This window comes from Megascapheus bottae, chromosome 14, assembly GCF_031878675.1.
Source record: "Megascapheus bottae isolate mThoBot1 chromosome 14, mThoBot2.hap1, whole genome shotgun sequence".
In the NCBI taxonomy this organism is placed as follows: Eukaryota; Metazoa; Chordata; class Mammalia; order Rodentia; family Geomyidae; genus Megascapheus; species Megascapheus bottae.
Window position 1 is genome coordinate 5673396 of NC_143522.1, and position 24410 is coordinate 5697805.

A 24410-nucleotide genomic window follows, 5' to 3' on the forward strand; every position below is an offset into this window, starting at 1 on the left:
AGGGACATTGAAAATGCAGGATCAGTCTCAGTTTCTACCTTGTGACTCCAGCATAAGCTTCATTTCTAATCCCTTGGCTTATGTAAAGAGGAGAACCCTCTTTACAAGATTAACGTGTAGAACAGCAATTGCAAAATGTTGATTTTGTGAAAATGCAGCTGTCTCTCTGAATATTTTAGAAAAATCTCAAGAGATTTGAGTCTACTGTAGTCTTCCCCTCCTACCACATACATGATATGAGGAGAAATAAAACAATCATGGGGTGATGCAACTTCAAAATGGCTGGAAGTCCTTGGTGTCATAAAATTATAAAGCTACAGAGTGAGAGAGCAGTGACTTGACTTTCTGATGACTACTATAACCATCTTATCTCTCCACATTGGTGCCCTTGCCAAAGGAGGGAGCAGGAAAAGGTGGAGAGATGGCAGGGGAAAGGAGAGTTACTTCAGTTGTGACAGTTGGGCTAGACCACCAATTTAGCTAATTATTAGTATCAGCTGTTACTTATTATTTAATTCAGTAGTGCTGCTCTATAATTCTACCACTCTTAAGTTGGCAAAGCATGTTGTAATGGTTCTAGCTGAATGAAATGTCCTATATAAAATGAGGTTTATAGCTCTTGTTTAGCTCTTACAGTTTAGCAGTCACCTCAAAGAGCTGATATGATATGAAGTAAGAAGATGAACAGGGTTACAGATGTAGCTCAGTGGCTTTGTGGTAGTTAGGGTTGCCTAGCATGTGCAAGTTCCTGGATTTAATTCCCAGCAGTCTTTTTCCCTTTTCCTTTCCCTTTCCTTCCTCTTTCCTTTTTATAAGCTGTTAAGGAAGAGGCTGAGAGATAGCTGATGTTTGTTTCAAGCTACCCTCTCAGAATCCCCATCACCAGGAAAAGAGAACTGGTGGATAAAAGCTAAGTAGCATGAAGTCTGCACTAAAGTTAAAAGGTATGGGTTCTATTACTGATTTTGTCACCGTTTTGGCCTTTCAGAAAAGAGATAAAGTGAAAATGCTTACTCAGTACCTGCCATGGCATAAGAGAAAAGAATATAAGAGAGAAATGGAGGCTCTGCTAAAGAAATGCATTAAGTAAATGTCAGGTAGCATCACCCATGAATGTCTTCTAGTCATAACAATTCCTCTTGAAAGCTATTTATTTAGGAAACAGAAGACAGAAGACCCTGGGGCTTTAGATTGGTACCCTCTCAGAACATCTATGTTAAATATGTCTAGGACTAAGCTAAAATAAGTCTAGGAAATTAGGGATTCATCTATGTGTAAGTAATATCCTTTTGGCATCAAAATATTCTTCTATTTTATTTTAAAAATATGAAAAATATTCTAATACTCAAACACATTATAAGGAATTTTTCTTGTATTTCTTGTCAAAATACAAGAAAATAGTGTAATACAAGGTTAAAATACTAAATACCTAGTGAGTGCCAATTACCTATGTGGTCAGCACTGCTTAGAGCTGAGACAATTGCTGAATGATGTCAGCCAGAATCCAATCTCCAAATTACTTATAAGCTTCATGTTATTCTGGCTCTAGAAGAGGAAGCTGGATCGTCTCAGATTAAAGTATCTTAACCCATCTCTGCTGCCCTAGTTCAGTTCACAGAGTTGGATCAAGGTGCTAGCCATTGATGCTTGAGGAAGGCTTTCTTGCTGCATCCATGAATAAGAGAATTGGTGAACGATGAGGAGTCTTCATGTAGGAGAAGGTAAGAAGACAAAAAAGTTGGTTCATTCTAACCCTTTAACAGGCACTAATCCATTCAGGAGGGACACTGCCTCACTTTCCCAAAGACCCCACCTCTAAAATACTGCCTCAATAGGAATTAAGTTTCAATGTGAATTTTGGAGGAAACATTTTCAAGCTATAGCTGTGGGCCAGATGTAAAGAATAAATGGGCTAGTGATAGAATAGTATAGTCATTTAGTAACCTATTGCAAATGGTCCATTGATATCTTCAGAAACAATTTATATTAGTTCAATATTAAAGCTGTGGAGATTTAAGCAGGGATGTTATCTTGTTTTATGCATTTTTTTTTGTGCTGATACTGGGGCTTAGACTCAGGGCTCATGCTTATACTTGGATTTATTTATTTTTTGCCGATTGTTGGTGTTCCACTAGCAGATCTCTGGTCTGGCTTCTTTGCTAGTTAATTGGAGATTAATCTGGCTTTGAACTATAATGCTTAGATTTCAGCCTCCTGAGTAGCTAGAATTACAGGTGTGAGATACCAACTGCTCTGTTGGTTTTTACCCTGCCTTTACTAGCCCTCTACAATCTCATTCCTACCTTCATTCCTACTGGCTTTTAGCCAGCCTGCAGGACCAACACTCAGGGTGATTATCACTCATGTTCATTTCTTGCCTTTCCTTGAACTCATTTCCCAGCCTTGTTCCCTTGATGTCAGTGAAGAAACCCTGTGACAGATACTTCTGAATTCACCGATCCCAATTTAGGAACATGCTTTCCACAGAAAAGGACATTCAGTGTCACAATGCCAAAAGTTTTTCATTGAAAAGTTTGCATTCGCCATCTGGAAATTTGGAAGCCATCTTGCTTACTGGCCCCCATGCCTGTCTCACATGGCACAGATAGTAATAGGAGGATCTGATCAATATAGGATGGCTCAGTCCTCAGCTGATATCCTCTCAGCTCACACAGTTGCCCAGCATTGTAGAAAGAGGTGGACCATGCTAGATTGACTTGCAATTTGAAGTTACTTTATTTTGTTTTTACAGTTAAAACAGGAATTTAAAATATTCAAGCTAAGTCTACTTCCTAAATATTTATTGATTGCCATTAACTTGGACCATTAAACACTATCATTTTGAAGCACCATCTCCTTTTGCCCTCACTAATGGAGCATTCTCCATAATAGGCTTTTTCTCTTTCTTAAATGATCTTCCACAGCTCTTCCCTTTAAACGAAACCAAGGAAATATTATCATAAGTGAAATCTCTTCCTATTCAGCTTGAAATGAGCATTTAACTTAAAACAAATTGCAAGCCAGGCTTTAAAGGGCCGTTAATTAGTAATGGTACCAGAAGAACAAGGTGACTACCTGGCTGAAATGGGACAAAATAGACCTAGTTTTTCATTCTTATCTCATTTGCTAGCGTTTGTCCTTGCAAAGCACCTGTGATCACTGAATGTGATGACTGGGAGGTGGTGCCTAACACATGAGTGCATTACATGGTCTATAAATGTTCTTTGTTCATTTTCCCACACCTGTTACCTTCCTTCCTTGCTCTCAGAATCCTTTATGCGAATAATGGATTGAACTCCTCAACTTTAACCTCTCTACTATCCTTTCCCTAGACTGACTGCTTATCTGATCATCTTGATGCCACTCATGCTAGCTTTCTTAGGTTCCTTACTCTTCTCAGAATTCCTTCACTACCACGTATCTCCATTAAAAAAAATCTTTTGTCATGTTTTTACTTTAGATGTGGTTCCAGGATCTTGCACATGCTAGACAAATGCTCTACTACCTGAACTATATTCCTATTCCTTTTTAGTTTTCAGTTTGTTTTCGAGACAGGATCTTTCTGCTTCTCTCCCCACCCCCCAAACTGTTGGAGTGTGAACTCTAGGTCCTCTTGCATCTATCATAGCTGGATTATAGACATGTGCCACCATGCTAGTCTTCATTTTTAAAGTCACATAAAGCTTTTTTCTTCACAAGTTATTCTTTCCTCACAGCTATTGTACCAAACTTCTTGAAAGGGTGGTCTACACTCTTTTATCCATTTCCTTGTCTGAAGTGTACTCTTTGCTTGTTGCAACCTGTTCTGGAGCTTGTAACACTACTTTTCCACAGACCAGTAATACTGTCCTATTTTAACTAAATCCAGTGGCTGTCTCACATGCTTATTCTCTCTGCAGCATATAATGTGTTTTTCCACAGCCTTGATAAATCTCTCCCTATTGCCTTTATCTTTACTTGCCACTTTTATCATCTCCCTTTCCTATTCCTTAACTGCTGATATTCTGAAATGTCCATTTGTAGCTGTTTCTGGTTTGTTCTGGCTTAGTGGTTCTCAATCCAATGCATCTAAGAATCACCTAGGGAGCTCTTTAAAAAAATACAAACTCAGATTAAATCTTATTAAATCAGATTAGATACAGAACAATTAAATTGGATTTCTGTCTGCACCCAGAAATCGGATTTAATTGATCTGGTGCTGGACTCTACCATCTATTTTTGTAATTGTTCTTCAGGTGATTCTCAAGTGCCACTAGAATTAAGATGCACAACTGCAGACTATTTACTTTTATCTTTTTACCTCATTTCTAATACATAGACCCACATTTCCAGTTCTGTGCTGGGATTCTGAACGCTGCACAGTACTTTGCTTTCTATGTGATCCATACCAAACTATTATGTTCCCAATTCTGAGAAATTCTTTTATTTTCTTGTTAATATTGATTTATTTTTCCATATATTTTTATTGTAATTAATAGAAGGGTTACATTATATTCATCGGATAGAGGGTGCATTACTTCACATACATTGATACCCTTTCTCATGTCCTGGTCCCTGATTTATTTTTTATTGTGTTTTATTGTAGGGATAATATATAGAGGGGTTACAGTTAAATTCATCAGGTAATAGGTACATTACTTCTCAAACCTTAATATCCCTTCTCATGTTTTTGTCCCCCTTTCCCTCCCTGCACCCCCTCCCAATCATCTTGTTTTCCCCTTCCCTTCCCTATTTCAAATAAACAAATATATAATACATATATGTAATACATATATATAATATATAATATATAATACAACTATATATATATACATACACCAGGTAACAAAGTCAGATACAGTAACCACATGACATTAACGTAAGAGAAAAGAAATAACTGCACCTAGTACATTAAGAACAACAATCACAAAGATAAACCTCTTTTTTTCTTTTTTCTATGTTTATTAGGGTCCATTTTCCTATGCTCCCATGTCAGAGATCTTTGTGTCATCTTTTAAAATCCCCTGTGTTTTGCCCCTCACGTCACTTATTCTTTATGCCCTAAATCTAAATACATTTTTTTCTGCAATGAATCAACTCTCCACTTTAAGATGTGATTTTTTTTTTAAAGACATCTTTCCTGGTCTTCCTTTCTCCTCTTTCTTTCTTCACTCCATTTTCCATGTTTTAGATCTGATGGTACCCACTCTGTAATGCCCTGGATTTCTCTTAGTGAATAGTCCAAAATCTTTAGTGAGACCATCTCTTACAATTGACTTTAATTCTCAAAAACTATCCTTTTCTCTCCTAGGTTCCCATCCTTATTCTGTGTTCACAACTGCAGCTGTCCAATCACATGGTTCTCCAATCTTGTGCTCCTTCTTCTTTCCTTATCTTATTCTTTATAGGACTGAATTTAACTCAGATGATTCAAGGAAAGGGACTCTTTTCAGAGATATGATCCTGGTATGGATTATGTACCAGAGACTAGCAAAGTGGGAAGCATTTACTTTCATAGGTCCAAAGGACCAAGGGAATGACCATTTTCGTAGCTCAGTAAGAACTGGAGCTACGGAAAAAGGGAAGCCTCCATGAGAACTGTGTACAGAGAGGGTTATAGCCACCTTATTTGGCCAAAATTAGAAGCCAGATAACCACCATGAATGGCCAAAAGTGTCAGTCTATTGATAATGAAGGAGTATACCCCGAGGCACAGAATGAATGGTTGTGTGAGGGAGGGAGACTTTAAATGTAGAATAACAATATAATCCTTTCATGGATAATAAAGTCCCTTTTCTTTTAGGACACGATTCAAATGTTGTCTTTTATGTGAAGTCTTCTGTTTTTCTTACCTCACAATTCCATGCTTATTTCATATTATTGGCTATTGTTATGCCTTCTTTGTTATCGCTATCATTCTGACAATACAATTATTTATGTACGTGCGTCCATCTCTTGCATCATAATTTGGGCTTCTGGAGGAAAGAGAACACGCTCCTTTTGGTGCAGTATTTTGCACTCAATAGTGTGGCTGAGTTTAATTGCATTCCCATGTTATCACCTTCTCAACTTCTGTCAAGGAGATTCATGTAACATTCCTACTTTTCATAGTATTTCTTTGGTTGGTTTTGCTTCTACTGCTTGCTTGTCTTCCCCTTTTCTTCCTACCTACATTTTTAAGATCAGTCTTTTAAATATTGCCCACTAACAAATTATTGGGACTACTGCTATTATTGATCTTGGCAAACGGTCTAAAATTTGCTAGCTTTTTTTCATAATCTTAGGATGCTTCTAAAGGATTTTTTTCATTAATCCATGCATGCATTGAGCTTAAAAAAATAAAGTCACAGGACCCACTTTTTCATTCTTCATGGGAATTTAACCTTCTGAATAAAAGTTATATTTGACTTGATGTGTTTTGCATATAGAAACATCTATGTGCTGCTCTTTGGGCCAGCAATTTGGCCTAGTGGTAGAGTGCTTGCCTAGCATGCACAAAGTCCTGAGTTCAATTCCTTGGTACCACAAACATAGAAAAAGCAGGAAGTGATGCTGTGGCTCAAGTGGTAGAGTTCTATCCTTGAGGAAAGCCTGAGGATAGTGTTCAGGCCCTGAGTTTAAGCCCCAGGACTGGCAAAAAAAAAAAAAAGTCTATGTGCTGCTCCTATTCTATATAAATACCAAGAGCAAATGCAGTTAATGTATTTTACTGTGCAAACACTACACTATTCTATGTTGCCAGTTTAGGTACACAAACTGATGGAGATATTTTTTCCTGATTCTGGCCCTTGAACTCGGGGCCTGGGTTTTTGCACTCTACTAATTGGGTCACAGCTCTGCCTTGGCTTTTTAGTAGTTAATTAGAGATAAGGGTCTCATGTACTTTCCTGCCATGGCTGGCTTTGAACTATGATCCTCAGAACTCAGCCTCTTGAGTAACTAGGCTTGAACCATGGGCACACAGCTGATGCTGAAGATTTTTATATGAAATATATTTTTGTTTGTTTCTGAGACTGAGTCTTGTAGCTCAGACTGGCCTTGAATTTTCAATCCTTTTGTGTTAGCCTCCTAAGTGATGGGGTTACAGGTATGTACTACCACATCCAAGAAAGAACTATTCTTAAACCCAATGAAAAATTTCATTTTTACATTTAGTGGTGTTGAATATTATAGAAATATGGGAGAATTATAATTCTTATAGTACTTCTGTTTTTTCATCTCAAGTATAATTTTCATCTTAATTCATCTTGTCATTTTTAAAAATTATACCTTTTTTGTTCCTTAGTGTGCCCATGTTTTCTGCTACTTACTTACACATATATTGCATAGCTGTTATACAACAGCTGCTTTAATGACTTTGCCTATCAATTTTATCATCTGTGGCTCATCTGGATCTGCTGTTTCTTTCAATTAATTCCTCCACTCCTCCCATTGTGGGTTGTAGTTTCATGCTTCTTTGTATATCTGCTAAGTTTTTTTTTTATTTCAAATATTGTAAATATCACATTGTTGATATTTGCTGGGTTTTGGTTTGCTTATTTTTTTTATTCCTTTCAATATCTTTGAGATATGTTCTAGGATAGAATTTAAGTTTCTTGAAAATAGTTTAATCTTTTCAGTGCTTGCTTTTAAACTTCAATAGCCAGAACAATGTGTGTGTGTGTGTGTGTGTGTGTGTGTGTGTGTGTGTGTGTGTGTGCGTGTCTGTGTGTCTGTGTGTATGTGTATGTGAGTATGCATGCATGTCCTGGTCCTAAGGCTTGAACTCAGAAGCCTGAAAGATGTCCCTGAGCTTTATTGCTAAGATCTAGTATTCTATCATTGAGCGGTTAATTGGGCTGACTTGGAACCTCAGTGCTCAGATTTTAGCCTCGGGGATTATAGGCGTGAACCACTGACACCTGGCTAGGCGGAACAATTATTTATTTATTTGTTGTGGGGCTTGAACTCTGGGCCTGGACACTCTCCCTATGCTCTTCAGCTCAAGGCAAGTGCTCTGTTACTTTGAGCCACAGCACCACTTCCAGTGATTGTATTTGTTTCTTCTTTTTCCCTTCCTTTCTAGGCAGAACAATCTCTAAGATTAATTTGGTCAAATGAGGCAAGAGCTTTCTGAGTATGCATATACATCTAAAAAGAAGATCATTACATATGATTTGTATTATTTTAGCTATATACTTCGTAACAAAGATTTTAAATGAATCAAAAACATATGGTAATAGATGATACATACTTGGATAGTCTGAAAATACACCCAGAAAGGTCTGTAATTGGTAAAACTGCTACTTCAGAGGAGGAGGACTAGGAGACAGTATAAAAGGGATTTTCACTTTTCTGTGTTCCTTTCTTTCTATACATTTGAATCTTATTATGGACATGTTATCTAGGTTTTTCTTTTACTGTTGCTATCAGATACAAATTTTATTGTTCAATAAAGTGTAAACTTTTTTTTGTTTTGTTTTGCCAGTCCTGGGCTTGAGTTCAGGGCCTGAGCACTGTCCTTGGACTTTCTCAAGACTAGAGCTCTACCATTTGCGCACCAGTTCCAGCCTTTTTTTCCCCTATGTTTGTGGTACTGAGGAATCAAACCCAGGCCTTGGTGCATGCTACGCAAGAACTCTACCTCTAGGCCTAACTCCTGGCCCTGAACTTTTCTTAAAGAAGGAAGTAGCTTTCCACAAGGCCCTAAGTTCAAACCCCAATACCTACAGACTTCTAGACATAAAGTGTACTCCCATGAGTTTCTGACATACCTCTGTTAAAATCCAGACAAATACTCTCTGCAAGTCAGGGAGAGAAACTTGGAGAGATACTTCTATAAGGCCAAAATTATAAAATTCATAGCTCATTATTCAAATCAGAAAAAAAAACCACCGGGATGTGCTATTATATATGCCCAGGGCATTTTCTTCTGACACTTTATCTATTTTGAAAATTTCTCGTTGCTGTTTTTGAATTTCTGAAATGTCAATGTAGCAAGAAGGTGCATAAAAGATACTTCCAAGATTCAGCCAGCCAGTGAAAGACCATGATGAATAAGATTCTTGACTACAAGAGGCTTTTTTTTTGTCAAATGAGAAGTTTATTATGTAGATTACCATTACACTACATAAATAATGGGAGGAAAAACATTGGCGTTGGGCTTGGAGTGTTTTTGGTGGACTATGCATTGGCAGGATTTTTTCCTGCAATGTGAGTCATTGCTTATATTATTAATTCAACCAGAGATGCCGTTATTATAGTTGTCAACTTTAGCAAAGAATACCAGAGACACCTAGTTTTATGTTTGATTTTTCAGAAGTCAACAATTTTTTAGTTTTACATTTATTGGTGGTATTTGGGACATACTAAAAAACAATTCACTGTTTATCTGAAAGTCAAATTTAATAGGTTCTCTCTTTTTTTTTCTTTTTCTTTTTTTTTTTTGCCAGTCCATTGAACTCAGGGACTGGGCACTGTCCTTGACCTTTCTAAATAATATCTCACTACCACTTGAGCCACAGTACCACTTCTGGCTTTTTCTGTGTATGGTACCAAGGAATTGAACCCAGGGCTTCCGTCATGCTAGGCAAGCACTCTACCACTAGGCCAAACTTCCGGCCCCCTGGTTGTCTTCTGTTTTTTCTGACATCCCTAACATCTACACAGAGTAGAGAGGCGACACATAATTATCATCATCTTTTCCTCACCTTCTGGTTCCTTTCTGATGAGTTCCTATTGACTTCCTCCACACAAGCATGGCCCAGTGAGGGGTGGGAATACCACGAATTCACTCTGCTGCCATCAGAGTAGGAGCTCAGGCTGTGAAATAAACTGAGAACCTTACTATTTTTTTTGCCTTGCAAATGAACCAGATAAAGGCACTTTTATAATATATAAGCTGGAAATTTAGACTTTTAATAAGGATCTTAAAGGAAAAGTGTTGGCAGAAGCCTGAAGGGATTGAGGAAATTCTGAAGTATGGAAATCCCTGGAGTATGTGAAGGTGGAATTTCTGTAAACTAGAGGGGTGTGAGTAGGAGAATGTGGGTTTGAGAAGACAAAGGGAGTGGCTGTGCTGCCTAAACATATATTTGTTAAAAGATTTATAGAAAGTCTTGGAGGCCATGTTCTGGATTTTGTACTCTGGTTCATGAAGTCAATGGGGCCCTGCTGAAGGCTTCCGATCAGAAAATGGCAACATCAGTGCTATGCTGTAGGCTTATGGAATATTAATCAGACAGCTCTTTTGAGAAGGTTTTCCAAGAAGAGAAAGAATGGAAACAGGGTGATCAAATGAGAGAGCCTATAGTCAGAGCTACTGCTGTATTTGAATGAGAAAAGGCACCATCCCCATGTCCAGGGTACATCATTTGGTGAGCGAGCTGGCAGCTGAAGTTTAGTTCCCTATTATTCTCTTGGTCAGCCTGGTAGTTGGTTAATTAGCTAATGTAACAAAGATGAATTTCTTTCTTGTCCATGTTGCTGTCCAGTGCCTTTCGAATGACTCTCTAGTACATACATTGGAATCAGACCACCTGTGCATTGTAGTGGGAACACTCAGAATACATAACTTCCAGACAAGCCAACGGCATGACTTACGGCTTATGCCTAGGCTTATGTAGGCTTATGACTAGGCTTGGAAGTAAATTTCATGATTTCTGCCTATACTCCTTGCCCACTCCCTAGCCTCCACTTGATTTCCAACAAAGGCCAGGAATAATAAAATACAGTAACTTGGGTTGTTCTGTGGCAAAAAGTACTGGAAGAAGATTGTAGCAGTTAGAAAACACTGTAGAGATGACAAGGTAAACCTGTTACACTTAGTCAATTTTCATTGACTATGCTTTTTCTTGAATAAGGCACTTTAGGGATTAAATGAGCCTTTATGTCTACCAATTAGGGAAATTATGGGTCAAAAATATTAGGGAGACCTCTGATGACTAAATTGTTTGTGCTACTCTGTCAGAATATAACTGGGAACAAAAACATTTGTTGAGGGCTGGGAGTTTGGCCTAGTGGTCGAGTGCTTGCCTAGCATGCACAAAGACCTGGGTTCGATTCCTCAGTACCACATACACAGGAAAAAAGCTGGAAATGGTGCTGAGGCTCAAGTGATTGAGCTATAGTCTTGAGAAAATCCAAAGACAGTGCTCAGGCCCTGAGCTCATGTCCAGGACTGGCATTTGTTGATGATTTGAAGCAATATTATGTAAGTTCAGATAATCCAAACAAACTACTGGCCAGATCAGAATTTTTCCATATTAATGGACTCAGCCTTGACACATAGACAAGGATATTTTATGTAGAAGGTCATTAAGAATCAGAATATTTTAAATAAACATTTCAGGTTTATTCCTATAATTTTCATGTATCATAAATTTTCCTGGAAAAATCTAGATTGTAAATGTTAGATTTGGCAGTTGGATCATTCTCTCATTTGGTAGAAAAAAAAATATATGGCCACTACAGCCATTGTACCTTACAGGACTTGGCAAATACATTCATTGTCATTTATAGAGGAAAGCTAATCAAGCACTCTTTCCTGTTAGAGGCACATAAAATATTAAAAGTAAAAGGACTGCATAGATTATCATTTTTTTTTCCAGAGCCAGGGACTGAACCCAGGGCCTTGCGCTTGCCAGGCAAGGGCTGTTCCGCTGAGCCAAGCCCCCGACCCCTGCGTAGATTATTTTATTAGGCCCTTATTTCAAAAATGAAGAATACTCCTATAAAAGGTAAGACACAATTAATTGGATTTCTTCTATTATTTAAGAGGGTGGACCTAACTATATATACGTTTTCCTATGATATTTTAAAAACAACTGTCAACAGCTACTAGAATTTCTTTGGGACCCATTTGAAGGATTTCACATTTGAAGACTTCTTTCATTTAGTTAAATCTTTTCTGTTACAATAAAATCCGCTTAGGGACTGTGACTTTGGCCTAGTGGTAGAGTGCTTGCCTAGCATGCATAAAGACCTGGATTTGATTCCTCAGTACCACATATACAGAAAAATCAAAAAGCCAGAAGTGGTGCTGTGGCTCAAGTAGTAGAGCTCTAGCCTTGAGAACTCCCAAGGACAGTGTTCAGGCCTTGATTACAAGCCCCAGGACTGGTTAAAAAAAAATTGTTGGTGGCTGGGAGCAAGGCTTAATGGTAGAGTGCTTGCCTAGCATGCACAAAGACCGGAGTTCGGTTCCTCAGTAGCACATATACAGAAAAAGCCAAAAGTGGTGCTGTGGCCCAAGTGGTAGAGCACTAGCCTTGAGGAATATCCAAGGGCAGTGCTCAGGCCCTGAGTTCAAGATTGAGGACTGGGAAAAAAAATTAAAATTTGTTAGCATCTTTTCAATTCCTCCAAAATCCACTTTCTTCATTCATACATATATTCATTCAGTAGCTAGTCAGTAAGCATTTTTTGTTGTTGTTGGTAAGCATTTTCTATAGGCTAAGAACTATTCTAGATGCTGGTGATTTGATGGTGACTTTGTTTCACCATGATTCTCTGTTAGAATATTTTGCTTTTCGAGAAATGAAATGTACTAAAGGATCTGTCAAATCCAGGCTCTTTACCCCTGCTGAAAGGGGAGCCAGTGGTGTCTTGAAGTAATTTGGATAGAAGCCAAACCTGGCTCCAGGCTAGAAAACCTATGATGTGGCTCAGTGGGAAGAGATTGACAAGCTTGACCAGATTTCCTTCTCTGGAGAATCTGAGCCAAGAAACTATGACAATTTGCAAGTTAAGATCCTATCTGTGGCCATAAGGAAGTTGAAATGATAAGAAATCCTAAAGAAGAGAAAGCAATAAAAAAGATAGAAGAAACCAATGAATTGGTATGAAGAGATGGACTGTAAAACAGAAATAACTAGAGAACGTGAGAAAAGAGACCTGGAGGGGCCAGTGTCCAATCATGTCAGTATCCAATGGCATTTCCGCCTAAAGGTAATGGTGTTTCAGTTGTTACATTTTAAAAAGCTCCCTTTCTAAATAGTTCTTGTTTTTTTATTTTTAACCACTTTAAATAACTCAAGTAAATTGTATGGTCATCTTGCTTATATGACACATGAGAGTATCAGCCAAATGATAAAGTATATTTGTTTTTATTATTAATTCTGGTGCTTGAGAATTGAACCCAGGGCTTTTGTGCATGCTAAGCATGTGTTCTACGCCTGAGCTATAACCCCAACCGAGAAAGGTACTTTAAACTAAATGATCAGCCTCGAAATGAATACAAGTTATTTTCACTTGACCTCTACCTATGTGGGTTTACAAGTCTACTTGTAAATCATGCCAGCACAATTTATAAGGAGTTGTTTTTGGAACCTTTACTCCTCATTTTAAATACCAGTGCTACTGCAGAACTGAAATGACATTCAGCTCTCAGTTGACAAAATCTTGTGAATGATTTCTTTTGAGTTTTTAAAGTTCCGCTTTTATGTTATCTTGGGTTTGGATTTAGATCAGGTAACAACAGTGTCCACAAAGTTTTCTTTTAGCTGTGAGTTTTTGAAGAGCTATAAATGGCCAACATTTATTGAGTTGTTACTCTGTGTGAGTCTCTGTTCAGAAGAGCCTGAAATGTTCTAACTTATTTTGCAGTCAAAACAATTCTATGAAGTAGACAATACTATTCCCATTTTATAGATATAGAAATAAGAAACAGAGAGAGGTTTAAAGTATTTTTCAACATTTAAGTTTCTCAGATATTAAATGATTTAGCCAAGATTCAAATATAGTTAGAATCTACCTTGTGAACCATGACTTTTTAATGGCTTGTTCCCATGGAAACCATACAAGGTCCTTGCTAATCAGAGGTTACATTTCTTGTTCTTGCTGGCAGTTCCATTGCAATGGAAATTGACTCATCTAATTAATATACTACATGGTGATGATCAAGACAAGGTAGGCAGGGTCTCCTCCTTCAAGAAGGCCTCTGGCCTTCAAAGAAGACTCTTATCAATTTGTTTAGGGTTATTGTTGTCCCTCACAATCGAACTTGAAGATATTAGTTAGATTCATTCTTGCTGGAACAAGTATTTATAGCATATTGACAGTGGTGATTTAAAAATTTTAAATATATGTTACATTTCTTTCAAGATTTTATTTTGTAGAGCATTAGTGTCCAATGTAACTCAAGTCATTTAGCATTAGTGATCCAATGTAACTCAAAATGACTTACCAAATTACAATTGCATTGTATCAATTATATCAGGACTATGTTCAGTGTAATGTAACAGAAAAACCTAGATGACAGTAGCTTAAATAAAACTGCAGTTTTCTTTTCACTTAAAATGTTTTTGGAAGCCAAGCGCCGTAGCTCATGCCTTTAATCCTAGCTACTCAGAAGGTTGAGATCTGAGGATCGAGGTTCAAAGCCAGCCTGGGCATAAAAGGACTTGAGACTCTTTTTTTTTTTTTTTGCCAGTCCTGGGCTTGAGCTCAGGGACTGAGCACTGTCCTTGGACTTTCTCAAGGCTAGAGTTCTACCTCTTGAGCCTCAGCACCACTTCTGGCTTTTTATCTATGCATGTGGTACCGAGGAATCGAACCCGGGTCTTCATGCATGCTAGGCAAGCACTTTAACCACTAGGCCAAACTCCTGGCCTGACCTGAGACTCTTATATCCAATTAACCTCTAGAAAATGGGAAGTGGGTCTTGGCTCAGGGGTAGGTCATTAGCCATGAGCTGAAGAGCTCAAGGACAAGGCCCAGGCCCAGGGGTAGGGCAGCAGCTTTGAGCAGAAGAGCTCAGGGACAGTGCCCAGGCCATGACCTACACAAAAAAAATGTTTTTGGAGCCAGACTCAAAGGTACATAGGCCCAATAGTCTTACTCATTTGTCATAATCAGTAGAAACCTTGGGCTGTCCTAGCAGAGATTTACAATAGAACAAAATCTAGAGACATTAGGCCAAATAGTATGACACTAAATGTAAGGACCTCCAAGATAAGGAAACAAAAACCATATATTTATATGAGTGACTGTGGTCCTTAATGTACTATGTTATCTCTCATCTCTTTTGACGTCCCTTGGTTATCTCATATTGTTACAATATTTCACCTTGTTTTCTGATATATTTTATATGTGCTTAATTGGTTATTTGAAAATGGATAGGGAAGGAGGGAAATCAAGATAAGCGGAGGGCAGAGTGGAGAAATGGGGACCATGTCATGAGAAAGGGTATCAATGTTTGTGAAGTTATGCACCTTCTATCTGGTGAATATAATGTAACCCTTCTATTAATCAAAATAAAAAAATCAAGAAAAAATGATAAAATGGGATCCCATGAAGATGGGAGTTGCTAGTGAATAAAAGTTAGGTTATTTCTCTTTGAAAAAAAATGCTTTTGGAATGTTCGATGTGGTGTCTGTAATTCCAGCACACACACATATACCCCCACCTACTATTTGTTTTAATATGGATTGACATGGAGGTGGCTATACAGAGTTATCAGGGACAACTCTTTTCCAGTCACTAGTATATTGTATGTAGAGAATTACTATCTTCTTTCTAATCTAAGGTGGCTAAAAAGTCTCCAGACATCATAACACATCCCAGCTAACAGAAAAGCTTTCTGTTTTTCTGTTTCTGTCTTTCTCTTTCTCCTTTTTCCTAGCCTCTTTTCTTGGTGCTGGTTCTGGGAATTGAATCTTAGCCTTGGTACTGTCCTTAAGCTTCTTTTGCTCAAGGCTAGCATTCTACCACTTGAGCCATTGCTTTTGTGGATAGCTAATTAGAAATAAGAACATCACAGACTACCTTGCCTGGGCTTGCTTCAAAACTTGACCCTCAGATCTCAGCTTCCTGAGTAGCTGGGATTACAGGAGTAAGCTACCAATGCCAAGCTTCTCCCTTTCTTTAGATTTAAATAGCCAGAATTTAGCCATGTGGTCATATTCACTACAAAAAAGACTGAGAAATGTAAGATTCTGGATAAGTTTCAATAAGAACATTCAGAAATGGGGTTTATTATTATAGATGCATGAAAGAATATGAAGAGGTAATTTAAAGTTCTCAGAAGAATTTTATCAATTCCTTTTGATGAACCTGATCATATTTTTAAGTGGCATCATCAGGTTATTAATGAAGACAATAAGTGCAAAGTGTCTTTCATTTTTACTTTTTTACTTTATGGTAATATAGCATACTATTATCTTTGTAAAATCTAAATGAAGCATATGTCAAAAGGGCTCTGGCAAAATGGGGGATATATATTAGGAATATATGGAGAAATCCTAGGAAGAGATAAGTTTAAACAGAGAGAAAGTGAGCACTGGTGGCTCACATCTGTAATCCTAGCTACTCAGGAGGCTAAGATATCAGGATCATGGTTCAAAGCCAGCCTGGGCAGGAAAGTCCGTGACTTTATCTTCAATTAACCACCAGAAAACCAGAAGTGTAGCTGTGGCTCAAGTGGTAGAGCAGTAGCCTTGAGCTGAGGAGCTTGCCCAGGCCCAGAGTTCAAGCACCATGATTGACCTAAACAAAACAAAATAAAAACGAAAACAGATGGAAAGACAGCCACTGGTTGAAGAAACCTGGAATGAATTATCCAATATTAAAAAAAAAAAAAACAAATTACTTACTTTCTCTGCTTCCCTTTGTCCACTGACATTCCTCCCTCAAAGAATAGGATTCTTCATTTGGCAGAAAAAAGAAATAGATATGCAATGACATTTATTAGATTTTGCAAGTAAGTGAGAGATGAGGTGAACTTTCTTCTGAAGTCAACATATGGGGGCAATCCTTAGATTTTTTTGTGGCTAGTTGTCCACCTAGCCCAATAGTTTTGGCCAAAGGACAGTCATCAGTGACACAGTTCTTGTCACTATCATTAGAACTGTGGGAATGGAGTCAGCTTCTGTAGGAAAGATGTAGGAACCATTAAACAGATACCTGTTATAATGATGCACAATGGAAGAACACAGGTTGGAAGTCCAAATCAAATGAACAGTAAAGGAGAACAGGATCTATGTATATACATGAATTATTTATGAATAAATATCATCTAATAGGGTGGTATTGTATATAATGCTTAGTATGTGTTAGACATTGCACTAAGTGCTTTTTGAATATAGTGTGTTTTTCTCCCCACAACTCTGAACTAGGGACTATTATTCTCTTTTATAGATGGGAATGCTAGAGTTCAGAGAGGCTAAGTAATTTGTTCAAGGTCTGTCTTTCTCTCTGTCTTTCTCTCTCTCTCTCCTTTTCTGACACATACACACATATACATACACATATACATATGCTAGTGTGTGTATATATATATGTATAAACTATACTTGTTTTAATTCCAGAGTTTTCAATTATTAGGATAATAGCTATCTCAGCAATTAGGTCTTAGGTTGGAAATGATGATCTTTTTTGCTTTGTTTTTTTTTTTTTTTTTTTTTTTTTTTTTTTTTTTTTGTGGGTCATGGACATGAACTCAGCCTGGGCACTTGTCCCTGAGCTCTTCAGCTCAAGGCTACCACACTACCCTTGAGCCAAGCCCCACTTCCCGTTTTCTAGAGGTTAATTGGACATAAGAGTCTCAGGTCCTTTTGTGCCCGGGCTGGCTTTGAACCTGATCCTCAGATCTCAGCCTCCCGAGTAGCTAGGATTACAGGTGTGAGCCACCGCGCCTGGCTGATTTTTTTTTTTTTTTTTAACAGAATCTCTCTCTATAGCTCAGGTTGGCCTGGCGACTACTATATAGCCTATGCTGGTCTCAAACTCATGATCTTTCTGCCTAAGCCCCTAGAATGCTAGGATTGTAGGTGTACAATTACAATAATTTTATTTTATTTTTTATTTTTGTTTTCAGGAAAGAATGCACCAAACACAGTCGCATTTATTTTTTTTTAAAGCAATAACAAAGACCCAGTTTACCAACTTTTTTTTAAACCTAAACTTAACATTACATTATTTAAACAGTTGTCAAAACTTACTAACTTGCCAGCATTCATGCACAACTAGAAAACATCCTTAATTTATAATAAACCAGAAATGCATTATTACCATTAATGTATTAAGTCTTTCATTACTGAACACAAAAAAACTGGAATTGTTTCTGTAGAAGATTCACCCTGGCAATGTCAGCTTCACAGCAGGCTGAATTACGTGGCTCACATTTCAACACAACAGGAGCAGATCCATGCTGGTGTACAATCGTGTCCTAGCGCTACGCAAGAGTGACGGCCTCACCTTGGATGACGTTTAATAAAAAAGCAAAGTGCATACAGAGATTACAACAATTTTAAAGACAAAAAAAAAATCTGGTCCTATTGTGTGGTCCCAACAATAAACTCATAAGTCTATGGCAAATAGAGGCTCCGATGAGCTGTTTATAAATACTTTAGACTAGGTACAGTTATACTGAAAGTCGAGTTCGTTTGAAATCTTCAAAAAAATGTTCCTGTTAATCCTCCAATGGTGCTTGTTATTGTTTAGCATTTCTGTGAAATGCATGCGTTGAGTTACTTGCTATCCAAGCGCAGCAGCTGCTCCTTACCATTTATTGTCAAGGACTTTCATTGGCCATCTCCTTCAACTTCTACTCTCTCTTGACCATTCTCAACAATTCCCTTTGTAGTTATTTTCCTGCCATTTACTATTTTAGTGGAAGTTGATACAGACTTGAAGTTGCCCATCCACTACCGCCAAATGACGTGGAAGAGGAGGAGGAAGTGAGGCCTCCATGACCCAGTGAACCAAATGAAGGAAATCCTGCATCAAATGAAGGAAATCCACTGAAAGCAGAGAAAAACGAGCCTGCGCCTCGGGTTCTGCTTCCTCGAGGACCCCTTCAGTTCCCAAAAAAGTCATCAAATGGGTCTTCAAGTCGAATGAAAATGGATCCCTTCCACCCAAACATTCCCTGAAGACATCATCAGGGTTCCAGAATGCAAAGCCAGACTCCAAGGGACTGTAAAACGACTTCCACCGCCTCCTCCACCACTGAATCCTTCTTTGCCATACCTGTCATAGATGCCCCGTTTTTTAGCATCTGACAATACCTCGTACGCCTCAGCTACCTGCTTGAATTTTCTCTCTGCCTCTTCTTCATTCTCCGGGTTTTTATCTGGATGCCACTTTAATGCCAGTTTCCGGGATGCCTTTTCGATATCCTCGGCTGAGGCATGTCTCTGCACGCCTGGAACTTCATAGTAATCCACCATGTTTTCACAGATGGTTGGAACAAGTCCGAGGAAGCGGGCTGCCAGCGAGAAAAAGGGGGCAGGCAGCCGATCTCCTCGCAGCTCCGGCACCGCTGCGCTGGCGGCGGCCTAATTTTATTTATTTTTGTCAGTCATAAGGCCTAGGCATGGACCTTGAGGGTTTTTTTTTTTGCCCAAGGCGAGTGCTCTACACTTTGAGCCACAACTCTGCTTCTGGCTTTTTAGTGATTAATTGGAGATGAGAGTCTCATGAACTTTCTTGTCTGGGCTGGCTTCACATGCTCCTTAGATCTCAGCCTCCTGAGTAGCTAGGATAACAGGAGTAAGCTACCAGCACCTGACTGATGGTAATTTTTCCATGAAGGCAATTATTCATTGATTTTTCTCCCTCATTTCTGCCATAACAAAGCTACATGTATTTGATAAACCTGGTAATATCTTTGTGTTTTGATTACTGAATTATCTAAAAGTTATTTGGATTTAATCAAATAACTTCTCCCCCTTTAAATAGAAATAGTATTTTATTTCTGAAGTGATTAGTGTGAGCTATTATATTTTTAAAAAAATTATTGCATTCATGTTTTGAGCACATCCGGAACTAGATCTGGGTTAAGAACTGTGATGAAATTAAAGGTATATAAAATATAGTTTTGCCTATCGCATAAAGGAGCAAAATGATTAATTTGAAGAATTGAAAGAGTAGAGTGATGATTCATATCATTGAGGGTTTTTCTGTTTCTCTGCCATCCTAGGATATGTTCACTTCATTTTAAGGTTAGTTCCTATTGCAGTTGCTAAGTTGCTGCCTGTGGCACTCCAGCTTAAGGCCCACTTACTCATATCTCACAGGAAAGGGAGAACTCTCCTGAACATAGGCTGAAAATTCTTTCCTTTGGTCTTATGGGGCCACCTTTCTTCAGGACTATAATTATATTTATTAGAATAGTCTGATCATGAACCAGTGTAATATAATCTAGATTATGCAGTGAAAAATATACCTAAATCTTAATGGTTTTGCCCTCAAAGGTATATCACTTAAATTATATGAGTGAGTGATATGGGTTGTTCCCTACTGTCTTATTTCAGAATCTAAACTAATATAGAGGCTTTGCTATTTTTTTAAATTTTATTTTATCGTGAGGGTGATATATAGAGGGGTTACAGTTACATTTGTAAGGTAATGAGTACATTACTTCTTAAACATTGTTACCCCTTCAGGCTTTGCTATTTTGAAAAATATTGGTCTTCTTGGCACACATCTGTAGTTCTAATCTATTTGGGAGCCTGAGGCTGAAAGCAAGTTCATCCAGGCAATAAGGAGAGACCCTGCCTTAAAAAAGATAAAAAACAAACAAACAAACAAAAAAACCCCAAAAACAAAACCGTGTGGAGCTTGTAGCTCAATAGTAGAGTGCTTGCTTGCTCAGCATGTGTGAGGCCTTGGGTTCAGACTTCAATACAAAATCACCCAAACGCAAACAAATGGAAAAAAACCCTCACAAAAGCAAACAATCCTTCCACAACCAATTCTGGTCTTGTGGCTGGGTAAGAATAAACAGTGTAAGTACTTACACTGGCAATTAAATATTCTACCGGAAATGACACACCACTTCTACCCACAAAGTACCATAGACTAGTGGCTGTAACGAGTCACGCTGTCTAGCCCAAATGTAAAGCAGGGATGGTGTGGGAAAATGTATCCTTTTTAATGTCTGGAAAGAGAAGGGACTCAAGTCTCTACCATTCTGGTAATCCATTTACTAATTAGCTCAGGTGAACTGAATTGTCCTTTTTAAAAAATTTTTTTATTTTTATTTTTTGTGGGTCATGGATCTTGAACTCTGGGCCTGGGTGCTATCCCTGAGCTCTTCAGCTCAAGGCTACCACCCTACCCTTTGAGCTACAGCACCATTTCCCCCCTTCTAGTGATTAATTGGTAATAAAAAAAAATATCTCACGGTCTTTATTGCCTGGGCTGGCTTTGAACCTTGATCCTCAGATCTCAGCCTCCTGATGAGGTAGGATATCAGGCCTGAGCCACTGCACCTGGCTGGGTTGTCCTTTTATAGTTGTTGTTGGGTGGCTACCTACAAAACAAGCGAAAAACAAAACCACCAGCAACAATAAATAATCATGAAGGAACAGTAAGAGATGATGAGTAAGAAATCAATAGTGTGAAGTATATGCTGGTTTAACCCAAAGGAGAAGACAGAAATTTCAGCCACAGAGCTAAATCATAGGGAGAGAAAGTCTGGCCAGTTTCCTGAGCCTTTAAATCAAACTATCACTGCATTTGCTCTTCTGATGAGAAAAATTAGCTTTAACTTTCTAATGAGTGGCAGCATTTTCTCTTTAAGATCTTAGGTTAAGGGGCTGGGAGTTTGGCCTAGTGGTAGAGTGCTTGCCTAGCATGCACGAAGACCAGGGTTCAATTCCTTGGTACCACATACATAGAAAAAAGCTGGAAGTGGTGCTGGGGCTCAAGTGGTAGAGCTCCAGCCTTGAGAAAATCCAAGGACAGTGCTCAGGCCCTGAGCTCAAGTCCAGGACTGGCAAAAAAAAAAAAAAAAAAAAAGTGACCCCAAACTCTGAATTTAAATATATATAGACCATTTTTCTTCCTATTCCATTGTTGTAGTTAATGTCAATGGTACATCAAGTTGACTAAGCTAATAGTTTTTGAACTGGTAAACAACTACTACTTATCTAGTCTAACATCTTTATTTTACAAACAAGAAAATGGAGACCCTAATGAGTAAAAGTCTATTTCAACCTCTTATTCTTGCCTATTGTACAAAGGTATTGCCCTTCGTACTTTCTGCAAAATGAAATAAGTAAAATGTAGCAATAATTACAAAGCAACAAGAATAATTGGAAGTTATTAATAGCAGACAAGTTGGTACACATTGGTGGAAATTGGAAAAAAATCTCCAAACTGTTTTGCTATTTGCTATTGTTGAGCCTTCTGAAAGCTTTAGCTGTTCTTTGGACTCACAGATTTTGCTTTGCCACTACAATATTAGGATCCACCCCCAAAGTTTGGATTGAGAATTAAATGATGAAGGGAAAGAGTTTTGCACTGGGCCTTATGTTCAGCAATCTTATACCTTGGTTATTATTTTTATGATAGTCATAATAAAATGGTAGTAAATTTCAAACTAGTTTCTACATGAATGTTCACAACTTAGAGAATGTGACAGCATTCAAGTTCATTAACTTTGATCTAGCTAATCTCTCCCTGAAATGGCCATTCCTGTCCTCACTTTCATTTTGAACTTTTCCATTGTCTGTCTATGTGCTGACTCCTTCTTGCCTCACATCCAAGTCAACACAACTCTGATTGATGACTAAGAATTGACCCGTGCCGACCTATAAAGGAAAGTGATGTAATAACAAGGTCTTGTTAGTTTTTAGTACATGTGGTCATGAAAAATGTTCTGTATACTCTTTTATTCTGCAGAAACTGACTTTTTGGCTAAGCAAATATAGGCTCAAAGTAGAGAGGCAGAGGCAAGCAACAGGAGGGGAGAAAAGGAGTCAGGGCGCCTAGCCACAGAGTAAGAGGCTGAAAGATGTAAGAAATACAATGCCTTTTGATAAAGATGCTTTCTGATGGCTAGTGATGTTTAGAAAAGTTTGGAGGTAATTTCTCAGAAATTTAACCCGGCAAGAGTTCCAGTATGCCTTCTCTGGAGAGTGGAATGATTTTTAGGGGTACAGAACTTTCCACATGCATACCTGGAGAAATCATGTGGTACATGAAGCTACAGACATGATTCTAACAGCTGATTTGGCACATGAAGCCACAGACATGCTTCTAACAGCTGCCTGTATTGATAATTTTATATGGTGTGAAAATGGCCTTTGGCAGAAAACAAGAGTCCCCATCCCTTACAACAGAGGGGGCTGAACTAGGGCCTTGAACACTAGACAAGTGCTGTATAATTGAGATCCCCTCCCCCATAGCCCCAGGAGTATAATTTTTAAAAGCTGATACTCTTGTTTGCATGGGGGAAAAGCAGAGTAAGCACTTCTGTTATTAGCAAATTTTCAGGAAATTCATTATTGGCTTGGAATTTAATGTGCAAAGATTTATTCTCATAGCCCAGTTTAGCTGGTACTTCCAGTTCTGGGATAATAGTTAAATCTAGAAAGAGCTCTGGTAAGTGTTATGTCTCAGGCTGAAGAGCATATTAACTTAGAAGAGATCAGAATTTCTGAAGAATGACCTTCTGATTATATTATAGAGACATTATAGTATTTGGTATTTTAATATACATTATGTTGTATACAACAATACAACAAATCCCTTAACAGTCATTCTTAGGAGTGGGTTTTGTTTTCTGATGAGAGGGAAGTGGGGAAGATGAATGCATTAATTCCTATGTATTTTGTAGAGGAAAATCTGAAGGCCAATATTTTTTTTTAAATGGATATTTTGAGGAAATTGTAAGGCTTTGTAGTTGGAGGTTGAAGAATAATTGTTATTAAAGCAACCATAAATTGTTCTTTTCCTTAAAAGAACTACTTAAAGTTACACATATTTGTTAAAATCGTTTTAAAGAAAATGTCTCCCTTACCGCTGACTTGTAAAAATTTCCAGGCTGAGGCTGTGGTTCAATAGTAGAGTCCATCTCTGATATGCATTAGGGCCTTGGGTCACCACCAAATTAAGAAAGGTAGGTATGAATGATGAGATTTTTAGCGTTTAATTCTTCTAACGATAATATAACCCTAAAATTTGTTTTCAACAACCAAAGTGTGTGAGTCTTATACCAGAATTTTGTTCTGTTTAGAAGTTTAGTTCCTAAGTCTTCATGGAAAATAGTACACATGTATTTAATAAATGCTGATTTAATTATTTTGCTCAATGATGACACCCAAACTCTGGTCTAGAACATAATTCGGACTTTGCCTGTGTGTGTGTGTGTGTGTGTGTGTGTGTGTGTGTGTGTGTGACTTGGGCAAGTCACTATATCTCTCTCATTTTTCTCTTCTTACAGGGTGATAACAATCACACAGGGTATGATGGAGTATTTTCCAAGGACTATACGCATGGAATGAAATCTATTTTAAAAAGCTGACAATATACCAAATTCACAGGTCCAGCAAAGCATCTATCAGAACTTGAGCTAGTTGCCAACGAAGATTTCTTCGTCTCCTCCTCCTACTTCTCCCTCTCTCTTTTTTTTTTTTGGTATCAGCAGCGTCTTACTTGTGTGGCTTAGAGGCATCTCAATAAATACCGTGAATTTATGAACCTTATTAAGCAGATTGCATTCT

At 38.0% G+C, this 24410-nt stretch overlaps 1 long non-coding RNA gene and 1 pseudogene across 1 annotated transcript; one reads left to right on the forward strand and one right to left on the reverse strand.

Annotated features, from left to right (window-relative positions):
• Positions 1–1611: 1611 nt before the first annotated feature.
• On the forward strand, positions 1612–24377 carry LOC150054570 (uncharacterized). Its single transcript, XR_016537559.1, has 3 exons — positions 1612–1721; positions 11568–11696; positions 24131–24377. It is a non-coding gene; the product is annotated as an uncharacterized LOC150054570 (long non-coding RNA).
• On the reverse strand, positions 18267–19823 carry LOC150054571 (dnaJ homolog subfamily B member 6 pseudogene; annotated as a pseudogene).
• Positions 24378–24410: the final 33 nt, after the last annotated feature.